Genomic DNA, 16210 nt, shown 5'->3' with positions numbered 1-16210 from the left:
ACCCGGAGGAAATCTAAACAGACATGGAGAGAATGTGCAAACTCCAGATAGACAGTCGCCTGAGGCTGGAATTAAACCTTGTTCCTTGGAACTTAATAGTTTAATTTGTGTTAATCTGCAAAAGCCTCCACATTCCCTATCAATTCCATATTTGTTAAATTTCATGAACTCTCTATGTAGCAACAAATTGACCTGGAACATCCCTGCCTTCAAATCAATGCAAAGTCTCTTGCTGTCAGTAAGTACAGCCAAACAGCCTCATACAAAGCCTGTGATCTGCTGATTCCAGCTTCCTCCTAGTTTCCTCCCCTACTCTTTAAAGCCAAAACGGTCACCCTTGAATTCCTCATAAACCACACTGTTTCCTAAAAAAAAAACCTTCCTTTGCATTCAAGACCTCCCTAAGTCTTTGTCCTGCAGGTCTCATGTTTGTTCTGCCTGCCACGCACTTAAGCATCTTCCTCAAATGAAAAGCACAATACAACTGTGAGCTGCCACTCATTCAGAGTCAGTGGGACCAACGTTCCTGAGCTAACGGAGAAAGTCTGAACAGATCAGTTGAAATGTGGCTTCAGTATTAGCCAGCAACAACTGTGACCGTTGGTTGTTGTGACACTGCTTTTCTGCGTACAACTGAAAGCAAAATAAATGTCTGAGGGAAGGTTTTGCAAGACATCAACCATCATTGCAAAACAGCATTTAAAACGCAAGGACCATGTCATAATTTAGATGTCCCTGATGAGACAAAATAAATAATCATCTTTCCATAACATGCACATAAAAAAGTATTTTAGTCAGCATAAATCCCATTGTAAAATAAGTTTTTGAGAACACAAAAAAAAATCAACCTGTTCAATAACTTTATTTCTCCAGTATATTATAATTTGAAAATGAATACTTTTCATACAATGAACTATTGTTTGGTTGGACTCGGTGAAGTTTAAATTCACCTGTCTTTGGTTACAAACCAGTCTTAGCTTCCTGTTAAGTCAATAAATTGTGAAGAAAAACAAAATCATATTTTAAAATTCATTCACATTTTACGAAGATGTTGTAGGTGCAGTAATCTGAAAAAAAAACCTTTTCTTGTCCTTACTTTTTAAACCACATTTATATCATTGAATATTGTGTGATAAAATGAAAAAAAAATGCACAAAACGAAAGCACATTTCTTAATTTACCAAATTTCAGATGAAAACACGAGATCTAGTTGTGACCTTTCCATCCAACATCCAGATTACTTCAATGCTTATACCTTAAAAATGAGGGAGTCCCAACTCCAAGCCTCAACATCTGGGTGAGTGATCAGTAGTAAAAAGGAAGACCTGTTTGGTCTTCCTTGTTTTGTTTTGTTTTGTTTTGTTCTTAGAATTTTGTAAATTTCAACAAAGCATCAGACATTCAGGTTTAAAGTTAAAGCTATTAAGTTAATAGGAGGTTAAAAAAAAAGTCATTGTCATTCTATATTTGCTGTTGACATCCTTTTACTGAATTCCATTCATCGAAATCTAGGATGAAGCCATTCATAAGGCTTCATGATGCAAAGCTATGTATGAACAACATTTGAACTTTCAAACCATGTAGACTTTAAATAAATAACAATAGACTAAATAATAGTCATTAGAGATGAATTTCTTGCTATGGGAAACTTTTAAAGTTGCACCCTTGCCTTTGAAGTCCGTAGACAACCCGTGAGCACACATCTTGTGAGGAAAGATATGATCAGAAAATTACTGTTTTCCCTCAAATCACTCTCTTTAATGTTTAAAATTTTGTGAATTCATCTATTCCATAGTTGTTGGCCTAGTTGACTTAGACAGTTCTAAACATGAAACTTTGATTCAGTTTTTAAACAAGGTGTAAGACAAACAAGTTAAATTGATCCTTGATTTTTTAAAAAAACTTGCATTTCCATGAGTTTATTCATAACCAGCTACTTAAAATTGCTCATCTCTCCACAGAGTCACTGAGGGTTAAATTGGTTCGCCTCCAAGTTAGACATGGGTATTGTGAATTGATGATTAAAACATCCCCATTCTGTAGGAGGCCAGCAAGCTAACTTGATGTGACTGACTCATTATATTGATTTCTGTTTACAGCCAGTGGCCCTCACATTGCACCTGCAGGTGGCTCGATTTCTTAGGTGCCTGACACTATTTAAACATGGCCAGCTCCTCTTGAAAAGGCAAGCAATCTATAGCTGGTACGGCTGCGGACATCAGTGTGGAAATGGTGCTGTGTAAAAAACAACACTGACTAAAGGAAAGTACAGACAGAGATGTACTGGGGCAATGTACTGACAAGGTGGAACAGTGGAGGAGTATCCTGTGTCCTCAATAGGCCAGGAGGTCCTTTTTGTGTACTTGCTGAGGGTGTATAGCCATGGAAATCAATGCCAGCAATGGTCAGAGTCAATGAATGCATCTTCAAATTCTATACACTACCAACTGTGACATTAACATCAGATATTGCCCATTTTATTGTATTCTCATCTATATCATCTAAGATCTCTATCAGATCCTACTTCCTAGAAGGACAAGGCCATTAAATATATAGGTACACCACTACCTGCAATGCCCCTCCAAGCCACTCGCTTCATTGTCACTGGGTCAGAATCCAGAAACTCCTATCCTAACAGCTCCGTGGGGTACCTACACTACATGGATTGCATCAGGTCAAGAATGCAGTTCACTACCATCTTCTCAAGGACAATCAGTATGAGTAATAAATTCTGGGCAAGCCAGAGATGCCCCTTGAATATATAGTTTCAAAAATCACTTATCAATGCTTACAGCACTGCTGCAAATCTCAAACCAACAGCTCATGGCTTGTACATACTGGCAGCCACCACACCCCATCAGAATGTACAACTCTTACTGACACAGCTTGCTCTCTCTTTAGGTGAACGTGATGAACAAGCAGAGGCAGTAGGAGCTGGGAGGTGAGATGTATCTGCATACCCTGACCCTCATGCAGCAAAGGATGCTGGCCATTAGGAGGACAATTGTCTAGGTCATGGTTTTTGTCAGGTCTGCAGCCATGACAAATGTGTAATCCTGGTGCTCACGATGTACTTTCCTCAATCTCTTGATTTACAAGCTGTAGATCATGGAGAGGAAGCAGTTCTTGCTTTTTCCATTCTCCTCTCAGTAAGTTTACTCTTGACTCTTTCTTTCAGATAGCCAAGAGCTGCAACCTGACCAGACAATGCTAAAAGATCCACAAGACAGTGATGATAAAGAAACACATTTCTTTTAATGCTGCACTGTGTCCAAGTAAACAATGTAATGATTAGTAATAGAGAAAAAGTCAAGGTCCATGGGACGATTGGTGAATGGGGAATTGGAGCTCATATTATTAGCACTGAATTAGATCTTCAATACTGCCTGGGCCACAAAGGGCTGTATACATTGTAACTTTCCTTCTTCCTCAGCTTCTTGCCTGTAAATGAATTTACGGCTTTTTATCCTGATAATGAGGTTGCCCAGCAGGCAATTGTCACAAATTCTCACCCATTGAACAGAGTACTGCAGAGATCCTCTAGAGTGGTCTATCCAGTAGAATGTATTATTTCAATACACCATGTGATTGGTTTATCAGATGTCCTGTAGCAGTAGGACATTGTACATCTTCCATGTTGATGTTTGTATGTTGTTGTCAAGTCACACTTTAGTTTGCCGTGGTGGCTATAACTGTCACACGGCTGACAACAAAAAAAAATGCATGATGACTGTTGTCAGGATGACCTGCTTCATTGCTGCCCACATTCACTGACAAGTTGCACAGTAAGAGTGGAATCTCTTTCAAGTCAGGTACATGGCAGACTTAATAGCAGGAACATGCATACCAACATGTTATCAACTCAACTGTATCCTGCAGCATGGGCAATACTGGAGTCCCTTACTTATTCTGATGTATCTTCTGCCTGCTTTTCTGGCATGAAGAAATTAAATGAAACGGTCTCTTTTTTTTCCATTCAGAGTCTCAAAAGCCTCCCTTAACCAACACTGCAACACAAACTGAGAGCTGTGTTTTATATTTGCAGCAGCAATTTGAAAGGAACCAGGCACAGCCTTTCAAAGCCACAGTTACCTTGACAGTTACTGATAATACATCTTTGACTGGCTCTGAAGTTAGAGCTGTGGCTGCAGAAAACGGCAAATTTGAGCAACAACCTCCTTGGTAAAGCACTGGCATTTCAAGTACCGTTTCTTGCTAAAGTTCAGGTCGGAGATCCCTATACACGTGGCCTTCCTCTTCCTCCCTCTTCTAGCAGCTTGTCCTGTTCTATGTGACATCGCCTTGTACTCCCAGTCCTGGAAAATCTAGAGTCAGTGGAAAAAAAATTGAGAAACCTTCCTGTTTCGCTATGAATGCCACAATTGACCAATTCTATTTAGTAAGCAGGAGTTAAGACACTTTAATAAAAAAGTAAATGTAACTATTTTTGCGTTAAATCAATTTCTCATGCATCCCAAAACATGACCAGTTGGCACAGTATTTTGTTTTAATCCTAAACTTGCAAATTAAACAAGTTAGTTTTCTTGCAATAGTACTGTGTATTTTTATTCCTTTTCTAGTTCAATGTGGAAATAATGCATCATTCTAAAGGTCACTCAGACTTGGGCAAATGCAACCTGAAGCCTGATCCCCATGATATAGTATGAGACTTTTAAAAATATGCACAATATGCAAAAAGCAGTGACCTCCAAATCCAGAAAGGACTTGGCTATTTATTATATTAACTCAACATCTCGTCTTTTTATTTGAGAAAAGAAAGAACTTTCATTCATATAGTGCCTTTAATATCTGCAGAATGTTCTAAAATGCTCAATAGCTAGTAAATCAGGACGTTTTTCAGAGCAGTACTGCATACTATTATTGCACTCAATTTTGCAAGTGACTTGGCACTGCTCTGTGACATTGAAACTTCAATTCTCTGGAAAGCAGGTCACAGAAACAGCACTCAGCCAAAATGGCACCCAGTATTCATGGCTGTCATCCAAAAACTGTGTAATAATATTCCAATTTGTTTCCAAAGAGGTTAACATTGCCTAAAGAACAAATAAATTACAATCTCAAGGTTTAATTTATTTTCTACCCAATTCTCATAAATGTACGCTCATTCACCCATGGGATGTGAGTGTTGCTGACTGAGCCTGCAGTTATTGCCCATCCCAGTTAAGAATCAACCACATTGCTTTAGGTTTAGATCAGACCACGTAAGGGCAGCAATTTCCTTTCCTAAAGGACATTAGTAAACCAGACAAGTTTCTGTTATGATAATCAACAATGGTAATCATTAGGATCTTAATTTTAGATTTTTATTTAACTCTAAATCCACCAACCAGTGGATTCCACCAGTGAGTGGAATTGAATCCAGAACTTTGCACGGGTCCCTGGATTTCTAGTCTAGTAACAGTACCACTATGTCATTGCTTCCCCGGCAGTACAACAACACAATTCTTCTTGCAAGAGGCAGGGCAGAGACTGAAGTGAGAGAAGGAATAAAGAGAGGGGGAAGAAAGAATGAGAATGAAGAGAAAAAGAGATGGGCAAGTGTGAAATTAAAAAATTGACATCAAGAAATTTTCTGCAACTTCTGGGGCTGGAAAGATGGTTCACAGTAATTATATCTTTGTCATGTTGTTAAAAGACATAACGACTCACTCATTCAGGCATAACTTTGAGGCTTTCAAATGGAAGACCTTCAACAGTGGAAAAGCAGAACAATTTAAAACAATTTCACAATGCAGGCTGACAAACCATGAAGTAGCTTAACAGTGTAATGGTAGCCTGAAAGGAGAGCATATCAAAATAGTCAGAGATATATTCAGCCCTGGTCTATTAAGCTCAGTTTCTCAAAGCAGATAGCGCAGGCAGTACTTCCCAAGACTGCAGATCACTGATTTAACACTTAATCAGAACAACTGCAAAACCTATGGTCAAGGGAAAAAAAAATCAAAATGCAGCTCTTAAGGGAGCTTAAATGTTTGATAAAGGTTAATTCTTCTGTATCATAGAGCCTGACTTAAAATCCATGACAAATTGTTTTGTCTTTTTCACAACTTCAATTGGTAAATAATCACTAACAACTTGGGGAAAAGGGAATAGTTATCGGATTTGAAATAAAATTATCAGACCTGCAAAATTGCCGCATCCAAGATGTTTAATCAACTCAATGACTGGAGACTTATTAATTTAGACAATTTTCATTTCCATAGTTTTCCTTGTAGATAGGAACCATGATAAAGAGCAAAATAGAGATGGGCTGTGGCGAAGAATCAAATACAGAAAAAAGTTATATCATTGCAGGAATAGATGGAACTAGATGCAAGGTTGATAATAGAAGGTACAGAAGAGATTTTTCTTAAAATGAAATAAAAAGAGCAGAGCGAAAGTATGAGAATAAACTCAGAACAGAAAAACTCAGCAAATGAAGCAGCATCAGCGAGGAGAGAAACAAAGCTGTTCATAATCCTCAGATCCAACACCGAGGTCAGAAACGTCAGATTGTAACCTCTGCTCCCAATTTGGCTGGCAGCAGACTCTGTTAATCCCATTTATTCCTCCTCTAAAGCCATCCTTTGTTTTATTACTTGTGCCGTTATGGAATAATTTTGTCATACATGATTATCCTTCTTGGAAGGAAAGAATTACCTGACTGGCAGTAACTGTGTTTGTTGTGTGGAAATCAGATAGGTGCCAAACTTGCTCATTCAATCAACAATTATTAATTGCAGTGATACCACTGAATTGAACAGAACAATCTAAATAGAGCTGTTAAATTACAGCAAACTAGTTGACATTAGATTGATTGAAACCAGACAGGTTCACTGAGGGAGCAGGAAGTAGTCCTTGCCTGGTTAAGCCAATGGAAGACAATTTAGGAATAGGCTAATCAAACAACAGTCAATCATGCATTTAACAAACCAAACTGTATCCAGAAAAAGGATTGTGCATGAATTCTTTCAAAGTGTACGCCCTATATAAATCCATTAAAAGTCCCACATACATGCTAACGTTAGAACGCAGATAATCCAAGGTTGCCAAGAAGAAGCTCACTTCTAAGTGACATAGAATCAGCTCAGATGAACGATGTGTGGGAAGACTGTATGATTTAATTTTAAACTTTTTTTTGTTTAAAATTCACAATTAACGTTTTCATTTAATGAGAGATTGATAATTATGATTGACAATCTCTGAATTTAAAGCAGAGGTATAAACAATGAACACTTTTCTCGTTCGATCTCTCTTGTCTTCCTCCTATCACAGACATTCATTTTCATTCTTCCCCCAACCCTGGTCATCGAGATGATGCAGAACCAGCCATATTTCTACATTTCCCATTATTGATGAAACAGTATCGAATCAAAACTTTAACTTTGGCTGGGATTTTATGTGGAGGCAGTAGCTCTGCCCACCAACTGGAAATTCAAGATTAGTCCTGGAACCTATGATTGCATTTTATGTTGTTCAGGCATTTAATTGCCATAAGTCATGGCCTCAGCACCTTTAAGGCAGGATGTCCTGCCTCCAACCAAACGATCAGCGACTGTTCAGTCCCACTAGTGCCACTGGGAGTAATGCAGCAGTTCCTGGAATATGAATTGGAGCCATGGTATACCATGACCAATAATAGTGAACTGTTGGCAAGATTGTGGGGAATTGGTCTTATTAGTAGAAACATGCTTTTGAGTAGGAGTTGCAAATGCTGATGGCAATCAGAGTCCCACATTCCTTGAATTCTTTTATGGAGCAGGACTTTTTTTTTGGGGGGGGGTGGGTCAGGGGTGTCAACTTTTACCAGTTTAAGTGGCAAAGTGCTCATCTATTGCTGGTAAAATACCAGTGGCAGTAGGGAGAGGCCCTTAAGTGATGAAATACCAGACTGTACAGCTTGTCTAAGTTTCTCTCTCTATTGATGCTACATTACCTGTTGTATTTGCTGCATTTTCAGTTATTAATTCAAATATCCAGCATTTGCACTATTCTGTTTTTAAATGAGAATAACTTAGTGGCAAACATAAAACAGGAACACAAACATCGTTTATAAATATTTAAATAGCAAGAGGAAAGTCAAAAAAGAATGGCATTGTTTCAGGATCAAAGAAATATTTTTGTTTAAAAGGAAAATGCTAAGAATAGAATATATACTTTGCATTTCTTCACTCAAGAAGATGCTGCTGCCACGGTTATACTAAAACAGGAGGTAACAGTAATATTGGATAGAATCAAATTCACAGGGTTGGCAGCCCTCAATGCATAAAGGTCAGACAATCCATGAGAACGCATCTTAGATTATTGATCAAAATAAGGATGAAAATTGCAGAAGTTCAAATCACAATCTCTCAAACTTCCTTATTATCGGGGTGGCATCAGAGAACTGGATGATTGTAAACATTTTGTCCTTCTTATAAAAAGGAGGAGTGATCCAGCCAGCAATTACAAGTCAATCAGCCCAAATTCATTCATTGGGAGACTTGACAGAAAATACTCTTGGACAAAATTAAATACTTCTGAACAAGTATGTTTACTGTTTTATCTACCTGTCCTGCCACTTTCACTACTTGTAGGCATATATTACAAGATCTTTTGCTATATCTACTCCTCTCAATCGCCTCCTACTTTTTCTGTATTCTCTTGCTTGGTTTGCCTTCGCCAAATGTATAACCTTGTATTTCTCTAGAATAAATTCCATTTGCCAATATCAGCCCACTCAATCAAAACATTTCTATTTTCCTATGGACCACAGCCATCCTCCTCACTATCAATGACCTGGCCAAGTATGGTCTGCAAGCTTCTAAGCCGTTGAGCCTACTGTGCCATTCAATTAAGTCATGGCTGATCATTTCCTCAATGCTACTTTCCCGCAATATCTCTATATTACTTGACATCATTAGTCTCCAGAACCTGATCAATCTCAAACCCCTCAATGCTTCAGCTTCTGCAAAGTCCCCAAAACCTACCAACTTCTAAGTAAGGAAATCCTTGATCGCCTAAGTATCAGGTGACCTACTGCTTACCATGGGACACAATCTCAGTGTAATATGTAGATATACCAATCATTGAAAACACTAGACAAGCTGTGAAAGATGTTATGAAACATATTACAAAAGCATCATATATTGAGTCTTGTCATGCAAAAGTGAGAAAGTTATATTACCTCTTCATAAAGCAGAGGTTAGATCCTCATTGTGTTGATCTCTGGGCACTACTTCAATAAGGATGTCATGGTTTTAGAGAGGGTGCAGGATGTTTTTACTTGAATGATACCAGAGATGGAGAATGTCAATTCTGTGGAGAGATCTGACTCATTCTCTTTTGAAATAGTGCTCAAGATTCTGACTAGCTTCCTCATCTTCCGCCTTGGGACCCTCCAACCCCATGGCATCAATGTGGATTTGACGACTTTCCTCATTTCCCCTCCCCCTGCCTTACCCCAGTCCCAACCTTCCAGCTCAGCACCATCCTCATGACCTGCCCCAGCTGTCCATGTTCCTTCTCACATACCTGCACCACCCTCCTCCCAGCCCACCCCTCTCCCCGACTTATCAGCTTTAGCCCCACCTCTATCCACTTATTGCACTCTGAACTACCTTCGCCAACCTCACTCCCCCTCCCATTTATTTCTCCACCCTAGAGGCTCCCAGCCTCATTCCTGAAGAAGGGCTTTCGCCTGAAACATCGATTCTCCTGCTCCTCGGATGCTGCCTGACCTGCTGTGCTTTTCCAGCACCACACTCTTGACTCAATATAAGTGGTTTACATTGAGAAAAGTGTCAGTAGCCAGAGATAATAGATTTAAGCTGAGATGCAATAGAGTCAGACATGGCACTAAGAAACATTACTCATTGAATTGTGATCTGTAAGGGTGGTAGAAACAGATTCAACAGACTAATTTAAAATACAATTGGATAAATATCTGAAAAGCAAAGAGGTTTAGAGAAATTGCAGGGGAGTGAAATTAACAGATAACTGGAATATAATGAGCCATAAAGTGACAATAACAACATGTTTATGTAACACTGTTCAACTTAAAAGAATGTCCTGATTTAACAGTTAAAAATCACACAACACCAGGTTATAGTCCAAAAGGTTTAATTGGAAGCACACTAGCTTTTGGAGCGTCGCTCCTTCATCAGGTTGTAGTGGAAGGCTCAATCCTAACACACAATTTATAGCAAAAATTTAGTGTGATGTAACTGAAATTATACATTGAAAAATTGATTGTCTGTTAAGCCTTTCATCTGTTAGAATACCGTGATACTGTGAACACAGGGGGCCAACAACTTCAACATATTCTGGATTAGTGGTGCTGGAAGAGCACAGCAGTTCAGGCAGCATCCAACGAGCAGCGAAATCGACGTTTTGGGCAAAAGCCCTTCATCATGAATAAAGGCAGTGAGCCTGAAGCATGGAGAGATAAGCTCGAGGAGGGTGGGGTGGGGAGAAAGTAGCATAGAGTACAATGGGTGAGTGGGGGAGGGGATGAAGGTGATAGGTCAAGGAGGAGATGGTGGAGTGGATAGGTGGAAAAGAAGATAGGCAGATAGGACAAGTCCGGACAAGTCAAGGGGACAGTTACTGAGCTGGAAGTTTAGAACTAGGGTGAGGTGGGGGAAGGGGAAATGAGGAAACTGTTGAAGTCCACATTGATGCCCTGGGGTTGAAGTGTTCCGAGACGGAAGATGAGGCATTCTTCCTCCAGGCGTCTGGTGGTGAGGGAGCGGCGGTGAAGGAGGCCCAGGACCTCCATGTCCTCGGCAGAGTGGGAGGTGGAGTTGAAATGTTGGGCCACGGGACGGTGTGGTTGATTGGTGCGGGTGTCCCGGAGATGTTCCCTAAAGCGCTCTGCTAGGAGGCGCCCAGTCTCCCCAATGTAGAGGAGACCGCATCGGGAGCAACGGATACAACAAATGATATTAGTGGATGTGCAAGTAAAACTTTGATGGATGTGGAAGGCTCCTTTAGGGCCTTGTATAGAGGTGAAGGAGGGAGGAGGTGTGGGCGCAGGTTTTACAGTTCCTGTGGTGGCAGGGAAAGTGCCAGGATTGGAGGGTGGGTTGTTTGGGGGCGTGGACCTGACCAGGTAGTCACAGAGAGAACGGTCTTTGCGGAAGGCGGAAAGGGGTGGGGAGGGAAATATATCCCTGGTGGTGGGGTTTATTTGGAGGTGGCGGAAATGTCGGCGGATGACTTGGCTTATGCGAAGGTTGGTAGGGTGGAAGGTGAGCACCAGGGCCGTTCTGTCCTTGTTACGGTTGGAGGGGTGGGGTCTGAGGGCGGAGGTGCGGGATGTAGACGAGATGCATTGGAGGGCATCTTTAACCACGTGGGAAGGGAAATTGCGGTCTCTAAAGGAGGAGGCCATCTGGTGTGTTCTGTGGTGGAACTGGTCCTCCTGTGAGCAGATCCGGCGGAGGCGGAGGAACTTCAACATATTGTCAAGCTATCACTATTGTTAACAGCTAATCCGAGAATGCAACTTCTTAAAAAAAGGTTTTGTGATTTACACATGAAAGAAGTGAAACTATCACTGTATTCTAACAGATGAAAGGCTTAACAGACAATCAATTTTTCAATGTATAATTTCATTTACATCACACTGTAAATCTTTGTAATAAATTCTGTGTTAGGATTGAGCCCTCCACTATCACCCGATGAAGGAGCGATGCTCTGAAAGCTAGTATGCTTCCAATTAAACCTGTTGGACTATAACCTGGTGTTGTGTGATTTTTAACTTTGTACACCCCAGTCCAACACCGGCATCTCCAAATCCTGATTTAACAGGATTGGCTTACATTTGATATCAGAAGAAAGTTGAGAAGTACAGGTTGATGATGTCGCAAAGGTGCAAAAATGTAATCTTGATGGGAATTGCTGTTGGAGAAGTAAAGCTGAGCTCAGGACCAAGCAATACACCACAGATCATCACCATCAGTCCCTCAAAATAAGAATGATGTCTGACAGGCTTCATGTTTAATGTATCCTCCACTGACCCAAAAGGCCAATCTTGGAGCCACATATGTTTAGGCAGGAAGGTCAAAAGTGTGCTTGGGATGGGGAATTATCAAGCTACAGTTCTGCTCTTTTCCCTTCCACTTTAGTCATTTCTCCAAAGGAGGGCACAGTTAATTCTATGCTAGACTTCCACTTCAATGGTGACCGTTTGAGAAAATATGTCTCCCCATTAATAACAATAGCGGGAGATGTAGGTGCTTTTCCAAGAGAAGATTGGAAGAGGATATTGGTCTTGTTGACGGTCAGTGAGAGGACTATCCTAATGTGAAGAATTCGAAAGGTTGAAGGAGGTCTGAATATTGTTTGTGATGTGAGCCACAATGACAGAGTTGTTCGCATACTGTAAATTGTGGATATGCTGGTGGTGCTTGGTGCTTAGTGTCTTGGGGTTCCCAATGAGTTGAAATTCAATCATAACTTGCGTGGAAATTGGTCAGGAATAAGTTCATGACTAGACTGAAGTAAACATTGAAGAGAACTTGTGTTGGTGCCCAGCTTTGTTTAATGATTAACTGCAAATAAAAAGGCACTTTTTAAAAATTTGAGACACTTGGGCATCGCTGGCTGGCCAGCATTAATAACCCATCACTATTTGCCCTTGAGAATGGGATCTCTCCAGTCCATTGTAAAGGATTGTTGCTCTCATACTGTTGCTCAAGAATTGAAAGGCGGCTTGAGTTTGAGGAGGACTTTCGAAGGGGGCTTGTAGTTAATGGACTCAAAATCCATCACAAATCAATGGACACCATGGACTATCCCAGACACATTTACTGGATTTGCAGAAAAATAGATCATATCTGCAATTCTCTTGGAAACCACATTTGGCCTCTGGAATTACATCTGAACAAATGGAGGCGGTTCAGGGGAATTTATGTGAAAACCTTCTCCAAAGTGCACCGAATGCCTCTACATTTCACAAAAACTGATTAATCACCCTTCTTGGAAAGTGAGACAATGATGACATTATGATTTGGAGATGCCGGTGTTGGACTGGGGTGTACAAAGTTAAAAATCACACAACACCAGGTTATAGTCCAACAGGCTTAATTGGAAACACACTAGCTTTCGGAGCGACGCAATCACCTGATAAAGGAGCGTCGCTCCGAAAGCTAGTGTGTTTCCAATTAAACCTGTTGGACTATAACCTGGTGTTGTGTGATTTTTAATGAGGACATTGTGAGAGTTGTTACGTGGCACCTCTTCTTCCTAGTTTTGTTAAAGTATCTCAAAGTTTGAACAACAGTCTACAATCATCAGCTTTATAGTTTGCTGCAGGAGTTGTCTGGACCATGTCTTGTTAGGTTTCATCTATTAGCTGCGTTTCGTGTCTCAGTGAGCGATAACTGCGGACCCAAATAGTCTCAAGGAGCTGAGGGATTGCTTCGCTGGCTTTATCGACACTGTAAATTCCTGATTGGCTGCCTTAGATAACTGCACAAACCAAGGTAATTAGATCAATGAAGTCAAGCCATAATGCATATGAATTCTAATGGAGTCATACAAACAGGAGTTATTCAACCCCTCTGGCATGTCCTGCTATTCAGTGGATAATGACTCATCCACAATCTTATTTTCCCACCTCCCTGGATCTCTTGTCCAACAAAAATCTAAAACTTGATTGAGAATTCTAACAGGCCTAGTATTAACAAACTTTTGAGGCAAAAGAATTCCAAATCTTCACTACCTTTTTGCCTGGAAAATATGATTCCCAAGTTAATTCCCAAATTTATGATACTCTCCTGCTCTGAGCTAAGTTTTACTAACCGTAAGAAACATACCACTCAGTTAAACAGAACACAGCATCAATATAAATCAATGAATTCAACCATTGATAAGGTCACATGATAAATCAAATTATTCTGTTGTACTTCTCAATGCAGGATCCTTACTATTTACGTAATAACTTGCATGTGGATCAATTAATTACATCCACTACTTCCCAATGGAGAAGTCCATACACATGCTCAGATAAATCATGAATGTGATTTATTTGATTCCTGCATTGCTGATCTTTTTATTAAAACAATAAGGACAAACACCGTCAGTTCTATCACTATAGAAAGCTGCTACAGGTCAAATAAGTCAGTAAAAAGCAAGTTTTACTCTACTTACAGTGTTACATCATATCAATAAAATTGAAATGTACTGACAGTATTAGGGTCACAGGAGAATGCTAGTAAATTCTCACTATATATATTTGAACGCAGAAGTTACAGGGTTCGGAATTAGTGAAGCAGATCCTCCTCACCTCTGCATTTGCATATTTTTTTTCAACTACCTGGCCAGATAGATCTGCCCATTCTAATCTTTAGCTGAATGCTTAGTTATCAATTTTCCAAAAATCCAGGGACCTAGATTCAATTCTGTGTGGAGTTTGCACATTCTCTGCATCTCTGTAGGTTTCCTCTAGGTTCTCCGGATCCCTCCCCAGTCCAAAGATGTGCAGGTTAGATTATGTCCAGAGGGGTGCAGACTAGGTGTATTAGCCATGGGATTAGCAGGGTAACAGAGATAGAGTAAGGCACTGGGTCTGGGTGGGCTGCTCTTCAGAGGGTCAGTGTGGACATGGTGCACCAAATAGCCTGCTTCCACACTGGAGGGATTCTGTGATACTGGACAGACTGCTGAAAATATTTCATATACAAGTAGAAACAAATTTAAGGCTCTTGATGGGTCTTTTATGTTTGTATACTGACCTGAACATTTTATTAGAGGTTACTTTATTGACAATAGGTATTGCAGTCATGACCAATGGGTGGCATGTTACACAAAAGGTGAAATAAAGTACATGGTCAAAGGACTTACGAGCCTAGTTAATATTATGGATCGTATCCACTTTTAAAATGCAACTAGGACTGGGCTATAAACAGAGGCTGCATCAGTGATATCCACCTCACAGAAAGAACTTCTCTTACATGTCAATTAATTTATCAATTGCACAGTCATTGTTTTGTAATGCAGCCCACAATGTGTGTGTGTGTGTGTGTGTGTGTGTGTGTGTGTGTGTGTGTGTGTGTGTGTGTGTGTGTGTATGTATGTATGTATGTATGTGAATGTGAATGAAAGCTTTAATAACTGATTTTTGATTTTCTTTATGAACAGTCAGTTTCTAGTCTCCAGCTTCACCTCGTACTCCCTCATGACTGACATGGAGCATGGAATTTGTGATGTTAAAGTTCAAATTTTGATCAGTTAAGATAAATCTTTTATCCTTTTCCTAACTGGTTGTCTTAAGGACTTACACTTGCATAACCATACTCTGCATTTCTTCACTTCTCATTTGAATGCATATGCTCAAGGCCAGATTAATCACCTCAAAATCACTTTTTTTAAAAAAGGTGTGCCTTTTGCCTGCTTTAGAATTTAACTGTAGGTAGTACTGAGTTGGGTTGCTTGACAATGTAGGCCTACTTGCCAAAACACTTGCAAGACTTTAACCCACTAAGCTAACTAGACAACTGAGGGACTATTCCTTGGATCTTGAATCCATTTGCTTGTTCTTGATTTTCACATCAAGAACAGATGTTTTGCTCAAAGGTGAATACCTTAATTTCAAAACAAGTGCCCATTTGCCAAATCTCAATAAGTTAATATTCCTTAAAAAACCAGGTTAACAGAACAGTTTTTCACTCTTCCAAGTCAAGTAAAACATTTATATAATTTACAATTTAGTGTTATCAAACATCAAGTAATCTGAACACTATTAGATGCAAGTGATCTCTCTCTAACATTTAAACATATCACACATTTTTGGCCCATTCCAGTGACTTAACACCCAGAATAGTGATGCAGAATAAGGAAACAGCAAAAATAAAACACAAGGTGACTACTTTCATTTACAAGCAATCCAAACGATATACCGTTACAATGAATTGTTTTGTCATTATGCAATACTAGTCCCAGAAGCTGACACAGCAACAAATGTTTCATACTCTGCAGAACCTTAGTGTTTTGTTTCAATATTTATTTTAATCCATTTTCAATACGAAAAACTTCCAACTATATATTCAGTACTTTGACACAAGTTGAACATACGTTCATGAAAACAAGCATTAGCAGCAAGAGTATGCCATTCAACCCTTTGCGTTCGTTCTTTCATTTGATAAGGTCACAGCTGATTTGGATGTGACCTGAACTCCATTGGTCTTTCTGCCCTCTCAAGCCTGGACTCCCTTGATCATCAGAA

General features: G+C 39.8%; 1 protein-coding gene across 2 annotated transcripts in view; it reads right to left on the bottom strand.

The window, feature by feature from the left end:
- The window catches only part of pwwp2b (PWWP domain containing 2B), a 188461-nt gene that overhangs the window by 125594 nt on the left and 46657 nt on the right, over positions 1–16210 (bottom strand). The window contains exon 4 of one of the 2 annotated variants that reach the window (XM_072557673.1): positions 3174–4325. The exons of the other annotated variant lie outside the window; for it this stretch is intronic. The gene's annotated coding sequence lies outside the window, so the exon portion shown is untranslated. Of the gene's footprint in view, positions 1–3173; positions 4326–16210 lie in introns of those variants that run through there. 2 annotated transcript variants of the gene reach the window in all.

The sequence above is a fragment of the Chiloscyllium punctatum genome, chromosome 38, assembly GCF_047496795.1.
Source record: "Chiloscyllium punctatum isolate Juve2018m chromosome 38, sChiPun1.3, whole genome shotgun sequence".
NCBI lineage: Eukaryota > Metazoa > Chordata > Chondrichthyes > Orectolobiformes > Hemiscylliidae > Chiloscyllium > Chiloscyllium punctatum.
The sequence above is the reverse complement of the archived record's forward strand: the minus strand, read 5'-3'. Positions and strand labels throughout refer to the sequence as shown.